Source organism: Carcharhinus amblyrhynchos, chromosome 25, assembly GCF_965287045.1.
Source record: "Carcharhinus amblyrhynchos chromosome 25, sCarAmb.v2.hapA, whole genome shotgun sequence".
In the NCBI taxonomy this organism is placed as follows: Eukaryota; Metazoa; Chordata; class Chondrichthyes; order Carcharhiniformes; family Carcharhinidae; genus Carcharhinus; species Carcharhinus amblyrhynchos.
The window spans coordinates 42,664,945-42,689,335 of NC_137348.1; the positions used below are offsets into that span (position 1 = coordinate 42,664,945).

The 24,391-nt window shown below is 42.1% G+C and overlaps 1 long non-coding RNA gene across 1 annotated transcript in view; it reads left to right on the forward strand.

The window, feature by feature from the left end:
- The window catches only part of LOC145358371 (uncharacterized), a 75,691-nt gene that overhangs the window by 30,995 nt on the left and 20,305 nt on the right, over nucleotides 1-24,391 (forward strand). The window lies entirely within an intron of this gene.

A 24,391-nucleotide genomic window follows, 5' to 3' on the forward strand; every position in this document is an offset into this window, starting at 1 on the left:
GTATATAGAGAGATCTGGGGCATGCAGGTCTACAGTTTCCTAAAAGTAGCAACACAGCTGGCCAAGGTGATTAAGAAGGCATGTGGCATGCTTCATCAGCCAGGCATCGAATACAGGAGTTGGGAAATCATATTGCAACTTTATAAAACCTTAGTCAGGTCACATTTGGAGTATTGTATGCAGTTCTGGTCACCACACTACCAGAATGACGTGGACACTTTGAAGAGAGTACAAAGAAGGTTCACCAGAATGTCGCCTGGTCTCGAGGATGTTCTCTGTGAAGAGAGGTTGAATAAACTAAGATTGTTTTCGCTGGAAAAACAGCCTGAGGGGAGACCCAGTACAGGCCTGCAAAATTGAGGGGCAGAGACAGTTTGGATAATCAGAGGCTTTTTCCCAGGATAGAAATGTCAACTACAAGGGGGCACAGATTCAAGGTGAGAGGGGAAAGTTTAAGGGGGATATTTTTCATGGTGGGTGCCCAGGATGTGCTGCCAGAGAAGGTGGTGGAAGCAGGCACATTAGCAACATTTAAGGGGCATCTTGATGGGTATATGAATAAGGAGGGAACAGGTGGATACAGACCGAGTAAGGGCAGAAGGCCTTTTTTTTTGGTTTGGTTAGGGCATCATGATTGGCACAGGCATGGAGCGCCTGTTCCTTGCTGTACTTTTCTTTGTTTTTAGTTTTTTGACTTCCAACTATTCACATTATATATTAATGATTTGGATGAGGGAACTAAATATTATCTCTGAATTTGCAGTCGATACAAAGTTGGTGGGGGGTGAAATGTGAGGAGGATTCAAAAATGCTTCAGCATAATTTGGGCAGGCTGAGTGTGTGGGCATATGCATGGCAGATGCAGTATAATGCGGATAAATGTGAGGTTATCCACTTTGATAGCAATAGTAGGAAGGCAGATTATTATTTGAATGGTGTAAGTTAGTGAGATCTTGGTGTCCTCAGTCACTTAAGGTAAGCATGCAGGTACAGCAGGCAATAAAGAAGGCAAATGATATGTTGGCTTCATAGCAAGAAGATTCGTGCATAGGAATGTTTTACTGCAATTGTACAGGGTGTTGGTGAAAACTACACCTGGAGTATTGTGTGCAGTTTTATGTCATTATCTGAGGAAGGATATCCTTCTATAAGGAGGGAGTCAACAAAGGTTACCAGCCTGATTGCTGGGATGGCAGGTCTGTCATGTGAGGAGAGACTAAGTTGGTTCAGATTATGTTCATTGGTGTTTAGAAAAGCGAGAGGGGATCTCATTGAAACTTAAAAAATTCTAACGGGATTAGACAGGGTAGATTCAGAAAGAATGTTCTCAATGGTTGGGGTGTCCAGAACTCAGCATCATAGTTTGAGTATAAGAGGTAAACGTTTTAGGACTGAGGTGAGGAGAAATTTCTTCACCCAGAAGGTAGTGAATGTATGGAATTCACTACCATAGAATTTAATTTGGGCCAAAACATGTGATTTCAAGAAGAAATTAGCTATCACTCTTGGAGCTAAAGGGATCAAGGGATATGAGGGGAAGGGGGAATCAGGATATCGAATTTGATGATCAGCCATGATCATAATGAATGGTGGAGCAGGACCAAACGGCCTATTTCTACTTCTATCTTCTATGTTTCTATGGATTGTGGCCCTTCAATTTCATGAACTGCTCTCCTTCAATGTCATGGGCTTTGCCTCTGCAATGTTAAGGATTGTCTCTGGTTAGTCTCAATAAAATTTCTGGTTTTGTACCATTCCTGTTGTCAAAAACAGGCTGTTGACATTTCACCCGTTCTTTCCCAAAAGTTTGAAATAAGTTGACACTGAGCCCTGGTGTTTACAGCAGCTTCTCACAGACTTTCCAGACCTTGCAGCTAACTTACCTTCTAGATCTAGATAGTCTGCTTCTAGGAACTTTTCAAATGCAATCAGCCAACTCTATGTCACTGAGCAGTTAGATTTACCGTTTCTTTTGTAAAAATCCAAAATTATTCAATCACCCTTCTACTGAGTGCAAGATCAAGGAATTAATTTTTAATTATTCTTTGAATCACCATAGATAAGGTTAAATTAATCTTCTTTCACATTGCCATTGAAATTTACTGGTGACCATCATATTATGTTATATGATAATAACAAAAAACACGGAGCAAAGAACAAAGAAAATTTCAGCACAGGAACAGGCCCTTCAGCCCTGCACCAACCATACTGCCTGACTTAACTAAAACCCCCTACCATTCCAGGGACTATATCCCTTTATTCCTATCCTATTCATGTTCTTGTCAAGACGCCCTTTCAAAGTCACTACCGTATCCGCTTCCACTACCTCCCCTGGCAATGAGTTCCAGGCACCCAGCACTCTCTGTGTAAAAAAATCTGCCTTGTACATCTCTTTTAAACCTTGCCCCTCGCACCTTAAACCTATGCCCCTAATTGACTCTTCCACCCCAGGAAAAAGCTTCTGACTATCCACTCTGTCCATGCCTTTCAAAATCTTGTAGACTTCTATCAAGTCTCCCCTCAACCTCCATCGCTCCATAGTCATGTTCCTTACTGAAGGATGTTATTCTACATTGTTATAAAGGGGGAGGTCTATCTCCTCTCTGAGAACTAACACTCAATCACTCAAAGGGAAGTACCTCGCTTCATAATCTATTAAAGAGTCTGTGAGAAGGGATAATATCTGCGTTTCAGAAATTTTTAGTGGTTAAATTAAAATAACTACCTGAGAATCTCTGTAAAAGCAACAAATAACACTTTATTTATCTAACAGTGAACAAGTTAAACTACTAACAAATCAAATAAAACACGATTCTAATAGAATGCTGTTTTGATAAATACAATTCCCACTTACTAACAAAAAAATAGATTTTTTAGTCGCTCTCAAAACACAACCAGGTTTTATCTTCCGGAATCTTCTGTCTTCTTTGTTGATTTCTTCTGCCTTCAGTATCAAGATGAGGCTTTCTTTCAGTACCTTTTCAATTCAGATGAGGCTTTGAGCTAAAAGCTATTAGCTATGGCAGAGACAGCTTCTGCTGTGTCTCTCGTTCAAGCTGTGGTAGTTGCTGGCTGTTTCTCTGGAGCTGGGAGCTGGCTTTTATATTCCTGATGCCATAGCAACATCCCCACAATAGGATTGGTTTACAGGTTACCAAAACATCAAATTCAAATCTGATAGGCTGCTGAAATTCAGATGCTTAGTTTAAACTGGTTAAAACTCAAAAACAACCTGTTGTCTTGGTAACAGTACTGCCTAGCCTCTCGATACAGTGTTTTACCCTGTGTTCTCTGTGTACTTACATTTGCGCCTGCATCTCTCTTCTCAACTCTAAATACAGAAAGAAATACCATTTTTTAAACGGAACAATGAAATGCTTTCTCCTCTTTGGATTTTACAATTTTTTATAATTTTGCAATCACTTACTTCACAACAACAAAATGTACTGCCTCCCAAATTCATGATTCCCGAGGATAGATACCATCTTTTCAGCGTCAACATTTTGTTCAATATAACGGTTTTTAAATTACATCAAAGGGGGAGGGGTTCTGTGCTGGAGGGTTTGCATGTGGGTGGGAGGCATGGGTGGAGATTTCTATTATTTTTTAATATCTTTTGCAAACCTGAGTTGTTAATTTGGTGCCAGTGCCTCATACTGACCATATAGAAACATTTTCCTTGTTCTGCCTATTTCTTGGTATCTACATGGACCACGATCTTCTCTCTCCCTACTCCAGCCCGGAGCAAAACTTTTTCCATACTACAACTCCATTCCCCCCACTTTCTGTACCGTGGTGCCATGGTCAGAACATAGAACGTTACAGCGCAGTACAGGTCCTTCGGCCCTCAATGTTGCACCAACCAGTGAAACCAATCTAAAGCCCATCTAACCTACACTATTCCAATATCATCCATATGTTTATCCAGTAACCATTTAAATGCCCCTTACTCTTATCCAGACAAACTGAGAGAATCTCAAAACTATTGGATAGTTGCAGATGCTAACACTCCTGTCCTTTGGGTCCCCTTACCTGCCTCACTTTCAGTCACATATACCAGTCCCTGATCACTGTCCTGATTGGAAGACCCTATCAGAAGACCCTATCCTAAGTGGTGTGACTGCCTCCTGTTACAAATCATCCAAGTAACTTTCTCCCTTCCTCATATGCCTCCAGTTCAGTGAATCGGAGCTGAAGCTCCATAATCCACAAACATTTATTTCAGACATACTGGCCCTCGATCACAATGTTATTCAGGATCCCCCCAATTCTGCAGCCTTGTCATATCAATTGTCCTGCCATCTGTAATATGTTTAGTTAATTACTTAATTAAATTGAATTATTTACGTTTTATATATATTAAATTTACCACCAGTTTTGTGTAGTATTTTAAATCTTGGGACTGGAACAGATGTTATTTACTTACCAGATACTCACCAAACAGCTAGTTCCTTTCCTTGCAGTAGATTAAGAACCAATTCCTTACAGGGTGAGAAAAATCGAAACAACCATAGGAAACAAACACCTCCTTTTCCCATTCACCAAACTCTAAGATACATACTCAGTTCCTCAGCTGCACTCTTCGCCTCAGTTTCACTAATCACTCCAAATTTAAAGGAAACAACTGGGATGAGAGAAACCATATTTAACAAAAAATTAACTGCTTAGCCCTTTTAGCAGAATGTATTCACCTGTCCAGAGTTGGAAGAAAGATAGTCTACTTACACTGTATTTTCCAGTTTCAGCTAACTACAGGCTTGACTGGATTTTACAAGAACAAAATTAACACTTCAATGCTCCGCACGTACAAAACTGCCAGTGTACACTAGGTTCCTAAGCTGCCCTCTCTTGAAACCAAAGCAAGTGCTGCAATAAAACTGCAAAAATGCAACATTGTTAACTGAACGTGGTTAGTCAGTTTATTGTTTCACAGTTCTTTAGTGGGACTGCAAAATCTGTGCAAATGCACGATGAACTGATTCCTTGATAGTGGATAAAAGTGTTAAGAGAGAAATTTTCTAACACTATTTTGTTTTATCCTTTAGCAGGTCATTAAAAGACCCAAGGTAGGTACAAAAAGGAGATTCTGTCACCTTTTAAGTTACCATTTATAAAGACAAAAACACTTGTTTTAAGACCTCTCCTATGAGAACACTCTTAATAGCAGTGCTTTTTTCCTTATCTGCTTCTTCCATATACACTCAGATTGTTAAGGGAGAAAATTAAGGAATTAGTTGGCCCCAATATTATCTCAGTGCTGGGGATGGAGAAGGGTCTGTTTTGCAGTTTCCTTGCCACAACCAATCAGATTAAGAGAACGAAGAAACAAAGAACAAAGAAAATTACAGAACGGGAACAGGCCCTTCGGCCCTCCAAGCCTGCACCGACCATGCTGCCTGACTGAACTAAACCCCCTTACCCTTCCGGGGACTTTCTATTCCCATCCTATTCATGCATTTGTCAAGATGCCCTTTAAAAATTACTATTATATCTGCTTTCACTACCTCCCCCAGCGGCGAGTTCCAGGCACCCAACACCCTCTGTGTAAAAAATCTGCCTCGTACATCTCCTTTAAACCTTGCTCCTCACATCTTAAACCTATGCCCTCAAGTAATTGACTCTTCCACCCTGGGAAAAAGCTTCTGACTATTCACTCTGTCCATATCCCTCATAATCTTGTAGACTTCTATCAGGTTGTCTCTCAACCTCCGCCGTTTCAGTGAGAACAAAGCAAGTTTCCCCTTATAGCCAGGCAACATCCTGGTAAATCTTTTCTATACTCTCCAAAGCCTCCACATCCTTCTGGTAGTGTGGCAACCAGAATCGAACGCTATATTCCAAGTGCAGCCTAACTAAGGTTCTATAAAGCTGCAACATGACTTGCCGATTTTTAAACTCGGTGCCCCAGCCGATAAAGGCAATCGTGCCATATGCCTTCTTGACTACCTTCTCCACCTGTGTTGCCACTTTCAGTGACCTGTATGCCTGTATACCCAGATCCCTTTGCCTATCAATACTCTTAAGGGTTCTGCCATTTACTGTATGTTTCCTATCTGTATTAGACCTTCCAAAATGCATGACTTCACATTTGTCCACATTAAACTCCATTTGCCATTTTTCTGTCCAAGTCTCCAACTGATCTATATCCTGCTGTATCCTCTGATAGTCCTCTTCACTATCCATAAACCCACCAGGCTTTGTGTCATCCGACGGCAATTTTCGGGTTGGTAAGCCTATGACATTAAGGCAAATCTGGGAATTGGAAAGCTGGGTGGGGGAGATGGGAGATTTGAGGGAGGATATTGGAAGGGACCATAGGAAGGGCCCACAGTGGTGGGGTTGGGGGAACAGTAGGATAATGAATGAAACCAGTAGCAGACTTGCACTTTGGGGGGCCCTGCGCTCACCTTAATTTCACGCCCCCACCAATGACATCATGCCCACCCCCAATGATGTCACAGCCCTCCTGACCCCAGCCACTCACCCCACAGAACACAAAGTGCAAGCCACAAAAATACACAAATTGATCACTGCTTTTTAAAAAATTTTATTCAGATTTTAATTTACATCAACCATAATGATATTTAGCATTTCCACCAACTCATAGAGCCTGAGACTTAATTAGCTTTGCGAACTTATTTTGGGTGACACCTTCTGAGTAGCCTTAGCCGCACTGACAACTAGATTGTCTTGTACCAGTGCAAGCACAAAAAAGGACAGTCTGAAGATATTCAGAAAAAACACTCCCGTTATGCAGTAGTTCTAACTGGAGCCTCTCTTGCTGAGATTATGACTAAGAGGGATCAGAAGCCTGTAGTGAGCAAGGCTCAACGTGAATAAGTGATCCGGGCTGTCAAGGAGGCTAAGAAGGCCAAAGCTGCAACAAAGAAAGTCAGTGCAGCTACACTTTGAACAAAGAACAACACAGCACGGGATACAGGCCCTTCGGCCCAACAAGCCCGCGCCACCATCTTAACAATGTATTTTTCCTACACCTCCCTTGACCCGTGTCTATGCTTATGGTACCCCCACTGGAAACCAGATTCAGGGGAAAATAATTTAGGGACAATTTGTTACACCAGTCAGCCTAAGAGCACATCTTTGGGGTGTGGGAGGAAACCGGAGCACCTGGAGGAATCCCACGCAACCACAGGGAGAATGCGCAAACTCCCACAGGTCAGTGCTTAACTGCTTTAGTACTTTTTAATTTGTAAAAACCAGTGGTTAGCACTGCTGCCTCACAGTGCCAGGGACCCGGATTCAATTCCTGGCTTGGGTCACTGTCTGTGTGGAGTTTGTATGTTCTCTCCGTGTCTGTGTGGGCTTCCTCTGGGTGCTCCAGTTTCCTCTCTCAGTCTGGAAGACGCACTGGTTAGGTGCGTTGACCCAAACAGGCGCCGGAATGTGCTGACATGGGGAATTTCACAGTAGTTTCATTGCAGTGTTAATGTAAGTCTTACTTGTGACTAGTAAGTAAACTTTTAAAAACTTCATTTGTAATTGCTGAATTGAAATCCCAGCTTGCCTTTTGTCAGAATGACAGTATAGATGGTCAGTATTACAATCTGTGTGTCTAGAGGCGAGTAAACATGGAACTAGCCGATGAGCAACATGATGGAAAAATCAGACGATGACATGACTGTAGTTCAAAATGAGCCAACCCAATTCAGAGCAAATACTCCAATTAACCAAATGCATATGCTGCCAGAGTCACAGACTCAGTTAACTTCCTACTTCCTGTCACAAAATGAAAATTCACGTGAATAGTGTCCAGTGAGCCCCAGCTCAATATTAGTGGCAGGATTCTGTTCTTTGTCCCAGAAGAAACTTTCTGAAGACCAATCTTGAGAGTAATAGGGGATGGCAGTTAGAACTATCTGCATGTGACCAGCAGCCATTATGCCAGCCCAGCAAATAGTCGCTTTTGGGAAACAGAATTTAAACAAGAGAATACGCAAGAGGAACAAATATTAAAGATATTTTTGCTTCATCCCTTTTTGACATGGCAATCTAGATAGCTTTTCTTTTCAAAAACTTTTCTCCACAAAACCATCAATTACATCACCATGGATGAATTCTTGTAAAGACTCACATTCGATCGTCAATATTCCTAAACTTGTCAAATGTTCTTGAACTCCTCGTTCTTCACAAATAATTTTTCACTCTTATCAATACAGAGAAAGAACATTCACTAGAAGTATTTGTAGCAAGTTATTTTCAGAATGGTCTCCAATTTGGAAAGATTGCCTGTAAACCATCATGTCCAAATCTGTACAAATCAGCTGGTGATCTTGAAGCACAGAGCATGTCATTATCAATGAAATGAATGCATTGTTTCACTCCACCTTCAAGGAGATTTGTGTCTTTGTCCTCCCGGTCAAATTTATTAATTTTTTTTTCTGCAGTGACTTTTAGATTCTCAGCCAAACCTCTATCGAAAAGCATATAAAACAAATTAACAGTTTTCTTCAGAGATTCACTTCTTAGAGGAGGTCCCAAAGAAGACTATGGCAACAGTCTCAGCAACTTCCTCCAGTAAGAACATTCCTCTTCAAACTGAGCCGAAAACACAGAATCAATTTTTCCAGATGATTTACTTCTTTGAACGAACACATACATAATCTTAATATGAGCTTTGGAAGTTTCATGATCAGCAATATTTCTTCTAATGTTTCTTCAGTTAGAGTACCATTCAACGAATGCTTGTTTTCCTTTGCCAGGGTAATAATTTGCAAACATAACAGTAGCATGCCTTCGAGATTTCCCAAAAAAATTAACATATTTCTAATTTCTGTCATCCCATTTCCTTTCACGTTCAAAAAATGGGACTCTTCTGGCACTAGCACTCATGGTTGTCCAAAAGTGCCTGCACTATGCAGTTGATGCCCTTCACCAGGCAGCTCATGCCCTCAACCATTGAGAGTTTGTTCTGAGCTACCGAGGTCTCCATCATGCATTGTTGGCTTGGTTGGCTCGGACTGCCAGTATCATCTCCTTGAACAGAATGTGATGTGTTTCCTCCAGTCAGCTTTGCAGTTGGAGGAGGCATGTTGATATCCCTTCCTGATATCTGCTACTGCAGTTCCAGCTAGGGGATAACCAAACCAGGATTAACAGAATCCTGGACTCCAACATCCCTCAAGTGCTGGATCCCTGGGACACCTCTGCCTCCACCTGCTACGGATTGTCAGCTGTGAGTTGCTCACCAGTGAGTGATCTCCACCAATTTGCGAGTATCTGTGCTGGGGAAGGTGCGTGTAACAGCTGTGATGCTAACCTCCAAAATGTTTTCCTTGGAGTTGTTTGGATCAGTCATTTCCAAAGTGTGAGAGGTTGGGCTGGGCTGGTCAATTGATTGACCTGCAAGGGAAGTGAGATGGCATTACAGTATGACAGGGCTGTAAGGACAGCAGAAACTTGTAAGAGGCTGGCCCCATAGCTGCAATTTAATGAGTGTAGTCACTTTTGTTTCTTACCCCTCCTTGCCCTCAGGGTCTTGCATCTCTCCAACCAGCCCAAGGGCTGACATCTTGAAAAATGTGAGTGTTTTCATGTCAAGCATTACAACAGCTGGTGGTGCCCGCTCATGCCAGATGTGCTCGAGCTTGTTCTGCAATGAGACAAATGGAGAGAGTGTAGGCAGGGTACATGTCGGGTCAGATAGTAAAGATGACTGATATGTGCGGTAGGTGAGTGGGAGTGGGGATGTAAGGGGGAGAGGAACTGTGGGGTTAAGGGTGGGTGAGGAATGGCGAGTTTTGGGACCCTGTGAGGTGGCAGTGAGTGAGTTCCCTGTGTAAGTGTGATGGGTGTGTGAGTGGGTGCTTGGTGACTTAACCCTACACTGTATCCCTGTGTTCTTATGAAGTAAGCTAGTGCTCATTTGCATTGTCATTGCCTCCTTTGCGGAGTTGGTGACCTTGCTGACAGGTCTTCTGCCTGTGTGAAAGTACAAAATATTCTTCTGTTCCACCTCATTCAGTATCTTAGTAACGGTTCCCTTTGAAAGTCTTGGGGCTGCCTTTCTGCCTGCTATCCCCTCACTTGGAACGAACGCTGGGGAGGTATTTAAAAGGTGTGCCTGCCTGATTGTTGAGGTCAAGTAATGCTGGGGTGAGCGAATCAGAGGCAGGCCATCACAAGCACGGCATGAAACTGGTGATTTTTTTTCAAATTAGCTGAAGGCACAGTAACATTCTCTCTGGTGTTCTTGCTGAAACCAACAATGAAAAAAACATCAAAAGATTCCACCCATTGTGTTGTTAATATAATTTCAGCATTAATAATGTGTCAGATTTTGATGCATTTCAGTTAAATGGCACAGTCTAAACATTACCTAAAATATCTTTATAACTGATTATCAGTCAGTGAAAAATATGGTTAAAATCTTTAGAGATGATTTCCTGCTTTTTTTTAGGAAATCGATTTTTATCCTTTCACTGTGATTTACTCTTAGCAACAAAAAGGAACAGAAACTCACCTGTGTCTTGCACATTAGTTTAATATTAAATTTACTAGGGGATTGGTTCATGAAGGGAATTAGAACGTAAATCATCAAGGCTTGAGAACACAAGTTGACTCTATTCCATGGTGGTGGGATTCAGATGCTCCCTGTGCGTTAACCATGGCATCACTTCGTTAAATTGCTTTTACGAACATTGAGCTCAGTTACAAATGAAGATGAAAGGAAAGAATTACTCATAGTAATATTGGTGAATAATATCTTATGTTGTGCTTGAGTGAAATTAATAATATTCCAGTCTAAAATAAAAATTCACCACTTCTAGGTTCCATTCTAGTGTAACAGCAAAAATAAACGTTAGAGGACATTGAAAAGTTACAATCTAAAATGTTAACTGTCTTTCCAGTGATACTGCTATATCTGCTGTGTCATTCTAGCATTTTGTGTGTTTATTTTAGATTTCCATCATTGTAAAAAGTCTGACAACACCAGATTTAAGTCCAACCGATTTATTTGATAGTAAATTCACTAGCTTTCGAGGTTACCCAACGCCGGCATATCTACATCATTTCCATCATTCACAGTATTTGCTTTTAGATTAGAGCCTGATTCCAGACCTTTTGTTAGAGTAAATTTGAACGATCTCTTCACAATGCTAATTTGATGACTGAATTTATATCATGAGCACTGCAGCATATTAGTATGTGTGTAATGGGATCAAAAAGACCTCAGACGTACATCAGTGTGTCTGGGGACCAATACCAATGTCAAATTGCTTCATACACTTTGGGAAATGGATATCTATGTGAGCATAGTGAGGCATGTTGTTTCAAGACTGAGTTGTAAATGCTTTGTGTAATTCATAGTGAAGTTTTTTAAATATTTAATTGTTACTGTTATCAATGATTGGGAGTTCTACATAATACCGTAGGATCAGTGATTGGCATTGTTCTTTTGCAGAAGGTTGGATGGTGAGGGAGAGAACTGGTACTAGTCTTTATATACTTTTATATTTATTCACACTTACACAGTGCAAGCATACACCTCCTATTCCCCCAAGCAGAGTTTTACACAGTGTCTATTTATTCTTCTTTTGATCCAATTAGAAGATTAATGTAAAGAGGAAGTAAATGTTCCTTTGGAAAGGGCATCATTAATATACTGCAACAAAAAATACCCAAAGGCTTCAAAGGAAACTTTGCTCTGTAGGGATTGGCCCACTGCCCTTCTGGCGACATGTATAGCATTAATGACGCCACAATCCAGTGGATTATATCTGAGTGAAAGCATGAGAAATAAAAGTGAAATGACTATGTACAAAAGAATGCAATATACAATGCATTTCAAACCTATTTTCCCTGTTGTCTTTGAGCAAGATAAGTTAAGCCACAACCTCCTTCACACTGACCTTACTCCCATGCAATATCTCAAGATCTCCACCACCAGGATCTGCGTAGTTTTGACTAGACCAGCAGTGGTTATCACACGTTTCCTGTGCTTCGGCACTATGTCCTCCTAGTCACCCATACTCTATCCCCCATTACTATCAACTTCCCTAGCCCCAGCATGACCATTATACTTAAATGTTTTCCTTTCTCTTTGGACAATGTAGAAGTCAACATCCACATACCCTTCCTTCCAGAATATGCCACCCCATTGCCATTGTCCTAGCCATTCTCTTGCCCAGCCCATGAGATACTTCTTACAAATTTCACACTTTTTACTATCTATGTATCTGCACAGCCAACCAATGACCTTTGGCGTACTTTCATACAATCTCTTCTCTTTCATCCTCTCCTCAGATCTCCTTTAATTGCCCAGGATTTCATAAAGTAAATCTGACTTTTGCGTGCCACTTTGGTCCAGACGTGTTCTGAACTGGCATATTTGTTTGCTGGTGTCGTGGATGATCGAGCATGGTTGGGTGATATCAGATTGGATTTCATCTGCATCTATTAATGGAATGCAAATTGGTTTCACACTCACTGTGGCAGGAAGTAGCAGATGCTCCCACCATTTTCATGCCATCATGAAACCAATTTTTGGATCTTCTGCTGAATTCTCTATGCCCCCCCCCCCATCCCCCGTGCCTGCCATTGAACTCGCCAATAGGTCATAGGTGAATTATTCCCTTTGTCTTTGTCCCATACATATCTTTGTATCCATGACAATGTTTATTAAAATCACATACCAATGGGATGCTACAGTAGGTCATGGTAGCATCCTCTGATACTTCTTACAAATTTCACACTTCTTATTAATCTCTTTTATGAGCTTTGTATATTCTTTGTCAACCACACCTTCATCTCTTCACAGGCTGTTTAACCTTTAACAATCTTTGAGAAAATTTGCTTTTCGATCTTTGATTCTTACCATATGATGTCATTAATGCTTATCTAAAACTAACAAACATTGATGTTACTTATCAAAAGGATGTAATAAAGTGCTGACTGGGTAAATGGCAGATCCACTAACTTTCTAAAAACTAATTGCCTTATCCTGCTCCATATGAAGTTTCATTTGTGCCTTTTTCATGGATAGTTTTCTCAACAGGATAGGAATCTCATTTGAGACTACATCAGTACTTATAAAATGTCTCACTCCAGCTATTTCACATGGAATTACAACACTCTAGTAGCTTAAATTTTTTGACATCATCAAATCTAAAGTACATATTATTGTTAACCCTGCACTTATCCATAACACTTAGTGAATTGAAGCATATGTAAGGCTTAGGCAACTAAAAACAGACAAAGCCCTTGGAATTTACAAAAAGTAGGAAGGAACTCATACCAGGAATGAGGAGGGTTAATAGGGGCCATGAAACGTCTTTCACCAGCAGAGTTAAGGAGAACCCTAAGGCAATTTTTACATGTATTAGGAGCAAGAGGGTAGCTAGGGAAAGAATAGGTCCACTCAACGATACAGGAGGGAGGTTACGCATGGAGCCAGATCCTCAATGAGTATTTTGCATTGGTATTCACCAAAGAGAGGGTCATGAGGGATGTTCAGGTTATGGAAGGGTGTGTGAATACTCTCAGGTAGGTCAATATAATGAAGGAGGAAATGTTAAAATGCATTATGGTAGACAAGTCCCCAGAGTCCCCAGAGCATCTGGAATAAGGTAAGTGAATTTGGAGAGTGGATTGGTACTTGGGATTACGATGCTGTGACCATTACAGAGACATGGTTAGAACAGGGACAGGAATGGTTGTTGGAAGTTCCGGGGTATAGATATTTCAGTAAGAGTAGGGAAGGTGGTAAAAGTGGCGGAGGAGTAGCATTGTTAATTAGGATAGTTTAACGGCTGCTGAAAGGCAGTTTGAAGGGGATCTGCCTACTGAGGTAATATGGGCTGAAGTTAGAAATAGGAAAGGAGTGGTCACGTTGTTAGGAGTTTTCTATAGGCCCCCAAATAGTAATAGAGATGTGGAGGAGGAAATTGCAAAGTAGATTGTGGATAGGTGTGGAAGTCACAGGGTAGTTATCGTGGGTGACTTTAACTTTCCAAATATTGATTGGAACCTATAATTCGGATGGGGCAGTTTTTGTACAGAGTGTGCAGGAGGGTTTCCTGACACAATATGTGGATAAGCCGACAAGAGGTGGGGCCACTTTGGACTTGGTACTGGGTAATGAACCAGGCCAAGTGTTAGATTTGTTTGTGGGAGAGCACCTTGGAGGTAGTGACCACAATTCGGTGTCTTTCATTATTGCAGTGGAAAGGGATAGGGCCATACGTCAGGGCAAGGTTTATAATTAGTGGAGGGGTAATCATGATGCGATTAGGCAAGAATTAGGGAGCTTAAGATGGGAACAAAAACTGTCAGGAAAAGGCACAAATGAAAAGTGGAGCTTACTCAAGGCACAAATACTGCGTGTCCTTGATAGGTATGTCCCTGTCAGACAGAGAGGAAATGGCCGAGTGAGGGAACCATAGTTCACAAAAGAGGTTGAATGTCTTGTCAAGAGGAAAAAGGAAGCGTATGTAAGGATGAGGAAACAAGGTTCAGTTGGGTCGCTTGAGGGTTACAAGGTAGCAAGAAATGAGTTTAAAAAAGGGCTTAGGAGAGCTAGGAGGGGCCTTGAGAAGTCCTTGATGGGTCGGATCAAGGAAAACCCCAAGGCTTTTTACCCTTATGTGAGAAATTAAAGAATGACCAGGGTGAGGTTAGGGCTGGTCAAGGATAGTAGTGGGAACTTGTGCATGGAGTCAGAAGAGATAGGTGAGGCGTTGAATGAATACTTTTTTTCAGTGTTTACTAAGGAGAGGGGCCATTTTTCTGAGGATGAGAGTGTGATACAGGCTGATAGGATGGAGGAGGTAGCTGTTCTGAGGAAAGATGTATTAGCAATTTCAAAAAACCTGAGGGTCGACAAGTCCCCTGGGCCAGATAAGATATATCCTAGGATTCTTTGGGGGGCAAGGGATGAGATTGCAGCTTTTGGCTTAGATCTTTGGGTCCTCACTGTCCACAGGATAGTGCCAGAGGACTGGAGAATGATAAATGGTGTTCCTCTGTTCAAGAAAAGAAATAGAAATGACCCTGGTAGTTATAGGCCAGTTAGTCTTACTTTGGTGGTCGGTAAATTAATGGAAAAGGTGCTGAAGGATAGGATTTATGACCATTTGGAAAGATGCAGCTTAATCCGGGATAGTCAGCACGGATTCGTGAAGGGTAAGTCTTGCCTCACAAATTTGATTGAATTATTTGAGGAGATAACTAAATGTGTAGATGAAGGTAGAGCAGTTGATGTTGTATATATGGATTTTAGTAAGGCATTTGATAAGGTTCCCTGTAGTAGGCTCATGAAGAAAGTAAGGAGGTGCGGGATAGAGGGAAATTTAGCCGATTGGATAAGTAACTGACAATCTTATAAAAGACAGAGGTGGGTGGAAAATTTTCAGACTGGAGGCCAGTTACCAGCGGTGTACCACAGGGATTGGTACTGGGTCCTCTGCTATTTGTGACTTTTATCCATGACTTGGAGGAGGGGGCTGAAGAATGGGTCAGTAAATTTGCTGATGATACCAAGATTGGTGGAGTAGTGGATGAGGCGGAGGGCTCTTGCAGGCTGTAAAGAGACATTGTTAGGATGCAAAGCTGGGCTTAAAAGTGGTAGATGGAGTTTAACACATACCAACACCACCACCCCCCCCCCCTTAAGTGTGAGGTGATTCATTTTGGTAGGACAAATTTGAATGCGGATTACAGGGTCAACAGCAGGGTTCTGAGGAATGTGGAGGAACAGAAAGATCTTAGGTTTCATATCCACAGATCTCTGAAGGTTGCCACTCAAGTGGATAGAGCCGTGAAGAAGGCCTATAGTGTCTTAGCGTTTATTAACAGGGGGTTTGAGTTTAAGAGCCATGGGATTATGCTGCAACCGTACGGGACCTTGGTGAGACTACATTTGGAATATTGTGTGCAGTTCTGGTCACCTCACTATAAGAAGAACGTGGAAGCATTGGAGAGAGCGCAGAGGAGATTTACCAGGATGCTGCCTGGTTTGGAGGATACGTCTTTATGAGGAAAGGTTGAGGGAACTAGGGCTTTTCTCTTTAGAGCGGAGGAGGATGAGAGGCGACTTAATAGAGGTTTATAAGATGATGAGGGGGATAGATAGAGTGGATATTCAGAGACTATTTCCTTGGATGGATGTAGCTGTTACTAGGGGGCATAAATATAAGGTTCATGGTGGGAGATGTAGGAGGGATGTCCGAGGTAGGTTTTTGACTCAGGGAGTGGTTGGGGTGTGGAATAGACTGCCTGCTGTGATTGTGGAGTCGGACACTTTAGGAACTTTCAAGCAGTTATTGGACAGGCACACGGAGCACACTAGAATGATAGGGAGTGGGATAGCTTGATCTTGGTTTCGGACAAAGCTCGGCACAACATCGAGGGTCGAAGGGTCTGTACTGTGCTGTATTGTTCTGTGTGGCCACATGGGATCTATCTCAGGATACTGTGGGAGGCAAGGGAGGAAATAGCTGGGGCCTTAACAGATATCTTTGCATTCTCTTTGGCTGCAGACGAGGTTCCAGAGGACTAGAAAGTAAGTGGCCAGTGTTCCTTGTTTAAGAAGGGAAACAGTGATAATCCAGATAATTACAGGCTGACGAGCCTGATGTCAGTGATGGGGAAACTGTCGGAGAAGGTACTGAGAGACATGATTTATTCACAAAGTCTCAAGTGAATGGACTTTTTAATGATAGGCAGCATGGTTTTGTGCAGGGAAGATCATGTCTCACCAACGTGATTGAGCCTTTTGAGGAGGTGACAAGAATAATTGATGAGGGAAAGGTAGTGGATGTTGTCTACATAAACTTTTAGTATGCCATTTGACAAGGTCCCTCACGGCAGGCTGGTACAAAAAGTAAAGTCTCATGGGATCCAAGGTGTACTGGATACAGAACTAGCTTGGTCATAGAAGACAGAGTAGCTATGAAAGGGTGCTCTTCAGAATGCAGATCAGTAACTAGTGGTGTTCCACAGAGATTAGTGCTGGGACCTTTATTGTTTATAAAGAAAGGAAAGAAGGATTATGAGAGTAAACTAGCTCAGAATATAAAAACAGATAGCAAATGTTTCTACAAATATATAAAACGAAAAAGAGTGGCAAAAGTAAACATTTGTCCTTTAGAGGACGAGAAGGGAGATGTAGTAACTGGAAATGAGAAAATGGCTGAGGCATTGAACAAGTATTTTGTGTCAGTCTTCACAGTGGAAGACATAAATAACGTCAAAAATTGATGACAGGAAGGCTATGGCAGGTGAGAACCTAGAAACTGTCATTATCATGAAAGAGGTAGTGTTGGGAAAGTTAATGGGGCTAAAGGTAGACAAGTCTCCTGGTCCTGATGGAACGCATCCCCGGGTACTAAAAGAGCTGGCGGAAGAAATAGCAAATGCACTAGTGGTAATTTACCAAAATTCGCTGGACTCTGGGGTGATTCCCGCATATTGGAAAACAGCAAATGTGACGTCACTGTTTAAAAAAGGAGGTCGACAAAAGGCGGGTAACTGTAGGCCTGTTAGCTTAATTTCTGTAATAGGGAAAATGCTTGAATCTATCATCAAGGGAAAAATAGCGAGACATCTGGATATAAATTGTCCCATTGGTAAGACGAGCATGGGTTCATGAAAGGCAGGTCATGTTTGACTAATTTGGTGGAATTCTTTGAGAATATTACATGTGCAGTGGACAGTGGGTAACCTGTGGATGTGGTGTATCTGGATTTCCAGAAGGCATTTGACAAGGTGCCACATCAATGACTGCTACATAAGATAAAGGTGCATGGTATAACTTGCCTGGATGAATGCAGCTCCAACAACACTCAGGAAGCTCCACACCATCCAAGATATAGCAGCCTACTTGATTGACACCCTATCCCCAAACATTCACATCCTCTACCACCAATCCACAGTGTCAGTAGTGTGTACCATACACAAGACGTATTGCAGGTAGTCATTTTGTAAGATGGCACCTTCCAAACGCATAAACTCTACATAGAAAATAGGGGCTGGAGGAGGCCATTCCGACCTTCAAACCTGCTCCATCATTCATTATGATCATGGCTGACCATCTAACTCAGTAACCTGTTCCCAATTTGCCCCATATCCTTTTATCCCTTTAGCCCAAAGAGCTATCTCCTTTTTGAAAACAGACCATGTTTTCACCTCAACTGTTTTATGTGGTGGAGAATTTCATAGGCTTCCCGCTGTCTGGGTGAAGAAATTTCTTCTCATCTTAGTCCTAAATGGTTTATCCTGTATCCTTAGATTGTGACCCCTGGGATTGGACTCCCCGACCATCCTATCTAGTCCTTCGCATTTTATAGGTTCCCGTGAGATCCCCCCAATTCTTCTAAACTTCTAACGACTTAATCTCTCTTCATACGTCAGTCCACTTAATCTCTCTTCATACGTCAGTTCACCATCTTGGGAATTAGTCTGGTAAACCTTCGCTTCACTTGCTCCATAGCAAGAAAATTGTACATCAGATGAGACCAGAACTGCACACAATATTCCAGGTGTGACCTCACGAAGGTCCAGTGTAAATGCAAGAACTCCCTGCTCCTGTACTCAAATCCTTTCGCTATGAAGGCCAATATACCGTTTGCCTTCTTTACTGCTTGTTTACTTCCAGTGACTTGTGTACAAGGGTACCCAGGTCTCATTGCACATTCTACTCTCTCAATCTACAGTCATTCAGATAATAATGTGCCTTTCTGTTTTTGCTACCAAAGTGAAAAACCTCTCATTATCCACATTATACTGCATCTGTCATGCATTTGCCCACTCAACTTGTCTAAATCACACTGAAACATCTTTGCATCCGCCTTGCAGCTCATCCTCCCACACAGTTTTCTGTTATCTGTAAATGTGGACATATTACATTTAGTTCCCTCATCTAAATCATTAATATACCATCTAGGAGGACAAAGGCACTGCCTGCAAGTTCCCCTCCAAGCCACACGCCATCACAACTTGGAAATATATTACCATTACTTCACTGTCACTGGTTCAAAATCCAGGAAGTCCCTCCCTAACTGCACTCTGAGTGTACCTCAATCACATGGTTCAAGGAGGCAGCTTATCACCTCCAGTCAGAGGTGGAGAAAATCTTGAAAGCTGAAAAGGTTGCTTTTCAGTTAAGGTGGAGAATGTGTGATCAGAACCTGGCCCTAACCACCTTAATTGTAAATGACTTTGAAAATAACCTCAAAACAGATATTGTCTTCCTCAATCTCACTGCTGCCTATGACAGGGATTAGCATACTTGTCGTCTTGTCAGAATCTCACGAGTCCTTTCTCTGTGGGCAATTGATGCCATTGAACTATTACTCCAGAGATGTGGTTCAAGATGGATATTGAGCCAATTGCCTGGAGGAAACAGTCCAGCAGGCTTTCAATCTCCATATGAACAACGTGTCTCCAATCCCATCTAGAAAGTTCAGCTAGTTGTGCCTCTCAGGCTCAGACATTTTCTAAATTAGAGGTAATGCTGAACAATGATGTTGCCGAGCTGGCTAACTACTGTAGGCCTTCAGCCCAGTGCAACAAAACAGACTGAAGTATATTTCACCATCACCATGCCAGTGACAAGAGTGAATTTAACATCTCCTTGAATGGCACGAGACTGAATCACAAACGATATCCCATTTATCTTTGTGTTACCTTTGACCAAAAACTGACAGAAAAAAAATCTGAGCAAGACATCGGCAAAGATCAAAATGCAAAATAAGCTCCTTAGCAAACTTGCTGGCTCTTTTTGGGATGCAGGTGCGCAAACTTTAAGGATCCCAACTCTTTCTGTCATCTGCTTGTTTGCAGAGTACTGTGCACAGCTCATTCCACACCAGTATTGTAAAACTAATCTCAACTCACCAATGTGTATCAACTTGGGTACCCTCCAACCAACTCAACTCCTCTGGCTCCCACTTCTGAGCAACATCCTGCCCCTTATGTAAGGAGGAAGATTACAACTAGAAGATTCCTGGAGAAGGTTTATGTCAATGTAAGCCTGCCGCTACACAAGGACCGTATAAGTCCTGCTGCTCACCTCCTATCAAGCCAGCCTGTGTGGCAAAAATCACCATACCAAGGAATCACAGCAGAGGCCCGATGGCAGCAGGCATGGCAGCAACAAGACAACACTAAAACGCCACTTCCTCATCACAGATCCCATGGTAACATTGGACAGTCCTCAATCATTTCCACATTGGGCACAACCTTTGTACCCAAATTGGCACAAATGGGGTTTTGCAGGGAATGTGCACTGCAGCTGTGGTGGCCCCTAATCATTGACTCACATCTTAGAAGACTGTCAGCTGGCAAAATTCAGTGGAGGGCTCAGAGAGCTCTGTTCAGTCACAAGCAAACAATTGCCTGACTTGGTGATTACTGAACAAGCTAATAATAATAATAAGACCACCTTCTCAAGAGCACTTAAGGATGGACAATAAATGCTGATGTAGCCAGTGATGCCCACATCCCATAAATGAATAAAAAATAATTACATAGATTGATAAAACAGAGACTGTTCATGAAGAAAGGTAAAAAGGAGATTTGATTAATATTCAAAATCAGGAAGGGTCTGGGCAGAGGTCAAGCTGTTTCCATTGTGGAAAGGATCATGAATTAAGCAGCTCAGATTTAAGGTGATTGTCAAATAAAACAATGATGATATGAGGAAATATATTTTATGTAGCAGGTGTTAAAGATCTGGAATGAAATGCCTAAGGGTGGTGAAAGGACATTCAATCATAGCATTCAAAAGGATATTGGATCTTTACCTGTAAAGAAACATTTTCAGGGCCACTGGGAAAAGGTTGGGGTGTATGACAAAGTGCCTTGTTCTTGCCAGCGCACAAGTGACTGGTGAAATGGACTCCTTCCATGCTGTAGCTATTCTATGATTCTCTGATGGTGTACATGCTGCACATGGATATGGACTGCTTCAGAATCAGAGGAGTTGTGAATGTGCTGAATGTTGTGCCGTCATCAACGAACATCCCCATATCTGGCCTCATGATGGAGGGAAAGTCATTGATGAAGCTGTTAAAGATGATTCGGTCTAAGATACTGCCCTGAGGATCTCATGAAATGATGTGCCTGAAGAAAGCACCTGTATATGGCTAATAAGCTCAAGGGAAAGGATCAAAGTGACCAACCAGTTCCAGAATAGTAGCGGTCAGTTGGTTTATGACTAGCACGTGATCCCTGTAGGACAGTACTTGGAGCAGTCCAGTATAGCACCCTAAATGTTTGACCTTGGCCTCCAGCTCTCTCTAGTTCACTGGCCAGGCATTCTCAACAGTCGTGATATTCTCACAACACCAAGTTAAAGTCCAACAGGTTTATTTGGAATCTCGCGCTTTCAAAGCACTGCTTAGCACCCAAAATCTCGTGATTCCAAATAAATCTGTTGAACTTTAACCTGGTGTTGTGAGACTTCTTACTGTGCCCATCCCAGTCCAATGCCAGCATTTCCACATCAGTAATGATATTGGAGAATTTTAAATTGTTCACTGGTGAGAGGGGTAATGTGGGTATAGAATCAGGGACAAGGACTGTAATGTAATTGAAGAAATTATCATAGATAAAAAGGAGGTTCTGAGTAATCTGGCAGGTTTAAAAGTAAATAAATTTCCAGGGCCAGATGTAATCTATCCTAGGCTGTTGAGTGAGGCAAGGGAAGAAATTTTCAATTCCTCTGTAGCCACTGGAATGGTGCCAAAGGACTGGAGGACATTGTGATACCATTATTCAAGCAGGAAGGAAGAGATAAACCAGGAAATTACAGGCCAATCAGTCTAACCTCTGGTGGGGAAACTATTGGAAGCAGTTATGGGAGACAGAATTAATTTGGAGAGGCAGGGACTAATCAAGAACAATCAGCATTGTTTTGTTAAAGGGAGGTTATGTCTGACCAACTTGTCAGAAGTTTCAGAAGAGGTGGCCAGGTTTAAAGATGAGGAGCAATGCATTTGATAAGATCCAACATGGGAGACTGATAGCAAAGTTAAGAATCCATGGGATCCAAGGAAATTTGGCAAATTGGATCCAGAAGTGGCCGAGTGACAGGAAGCAGAGGGTGATGGTTAAGGTGTGTTTTTTTGACTGTAAATCTGAGCCTAGTGAGATCCTGCAGTGTTGGGTCCCTTGCTGTTTGTGGTTTATATAAATGGTTCAGACTTGAATGTAGGAGAGATGATCAGAAAGTTCATGGATAATACGAAAATGAGTGGAGTGGTAAATAGTGAGGAGGATGGTCTTAGATTACAGGAGGTCATAGATGATTTGGTCATATGGACTGATTAGTGGCAAATGGAATTCAATCTGGATAAGTGTGAGATGATGCACTTGAACAGAACAAACAAGGCAAGGTAATATGTGGTGAATGGCAAGACTCTGGGAATCATCAGAGATCAGAGGGAACTTGGTGTACATGCGCACCAGCCCCTTATAGTAGCAGTACAGGTGGATAAAGTGGTTAAGAAGGCATATGGTGTACGCACCTTTATTAGCCAAGGCATAGTGTTTAAGAGCAGAAGGTTATGTTGAAGCTGTATAAAACATTGGTTAGGCCAGTATTGTGTGCAGTACTAGAATCCATATTATAATAGGATGTGATAGCACTGGAAAGGGTGCAGAGGAGATTTGCCAAGATATTGTTGCCTGGGCTGGAGAGTTTTAATTATGAAGAGCGATTGGATACACTGGAGTTTTTTTCCTTAAAGCAGAGAAAACTGAAGGGAGACATGATTGAGATATATAAAATTACGTGGAGCATAGATAAACAGGAAAATACTTTTCCACTTGGGGGCGTAGATTTTAAGGTAAGGGGCAGGAGGTTTGGAGGGGAGTGAAGAGAAACTTTTCACTCAGAGGGTGGGGGGAATCTGAAAAGATGGTGGAGGCAATGACCCTCCTAACATTTAAGAAGTGTTTTTTTATTTGTGGGACATGGACATCCCTGGCTGGCCAGCATTTATAACGCACCCTAGTTGCCTTTGGGAGAGTCACCCATATTGCTGTGGCTCTGGAGTGACATGTAGGCCAGACCAGGGAAGGATGGCAGATTTCCTTCCCTAAAGGATATTAGTGAACCAGATGGGTTTTCCCGACAATCGACAATAGCGTCACGGTCATCATTAGTGGATGCTTAAATTAAATTAAAGTGTTTTTAAATTAAATTCAAATTGTACCATCTGCCATGGTTTTGAACGCAGGTCCCCAGAGCATTCTCTGAGTTTCTGGATTAAAGTCTATTGCCTCCCCATTGGGATATACATTTGCGATGCCAAGCCATACAAGTCCTGGAAAATTGGGATAGTTGGATGCTTTGTTTTTGACCAGCGCAGACATAATGCGCCTAAGAGCCTTTTCTGTGTTGTTGACCTCTATGACTCTGTGGCAGGGCTTGGATAGATTCCCATATAGAGGAGGTTGATGGTACTCCATGTAAAAATTCTGGGATCTTCCGGCAGGGAGTCCTCTCACCAGTTACACACCAAGAGTTTCTCTCAGCAGAGAATGCCACAAAGTAAATCTGCTGATACTTGCACATCCACCATAGGTCAGAGAAAGACACCGTCAACATAAGTGGAAAGGTTAAACTCCACACTCAGAACACACTATGCCAGTCCCACCATCCACCGATGCAAGGAGGCATAGGATTGGCACCGTGTAGGTGGCGATAAACTGTTTGTTCAGTGGGACTCCTGACACTTCTTGTGAGATGAAGGGGCATCATTAAGGATCCATTAATGCTAATTAGACACCCCACAGTGATGTACCAAAGTTGGATCCAGGCATCAGAAAACACCTTGAAGTTGAATGCCTGCCCAGTTTTGAACTACTTTATAATATATAATATACATCTTCTGATTCAGGGAAAGGCAGGTGACCAATAACTGACCCCCAGATCAAATGAATATTATCATTGATTGCCTGGACTGATATCATGTGGGACTGATCAATGTGGATTATGTGGGCCAGCATGTTGCTAGGATAAGCATATATAGCTCTGGCAAAGATCTTGTTGTCCATGCTGAGGATTAAGCAAGTGGAGATTGCGCCTCTTGGGCTGTGGGACAATCATGGTTTTGATCAAAAAGAAGGGCATCCTTTCAGTCACCAGACTTTCCTCAGAACCCACACATTTCCTAAGGTACCCTATAGAATTCCACAGCCCATATATCCTTGGAATCTTGCTCTGTAGAGGAGGTCAAGGGCTGAGGTGAGCACTGCCAGGCTCAGCAGAGCACTGAGTCACTCAGTGCTCTCTAGACTAACATCAGCAGGCCCTCCCAAAACCTTGTAAGCATCCTTGCCAAATGGATTCCAGGGCACTGCTGCTTCACAGTGCCAGGGACACGGGTTCAGTTCCGTGCTTGGGTGACTGTGCGGAGTTTGCACG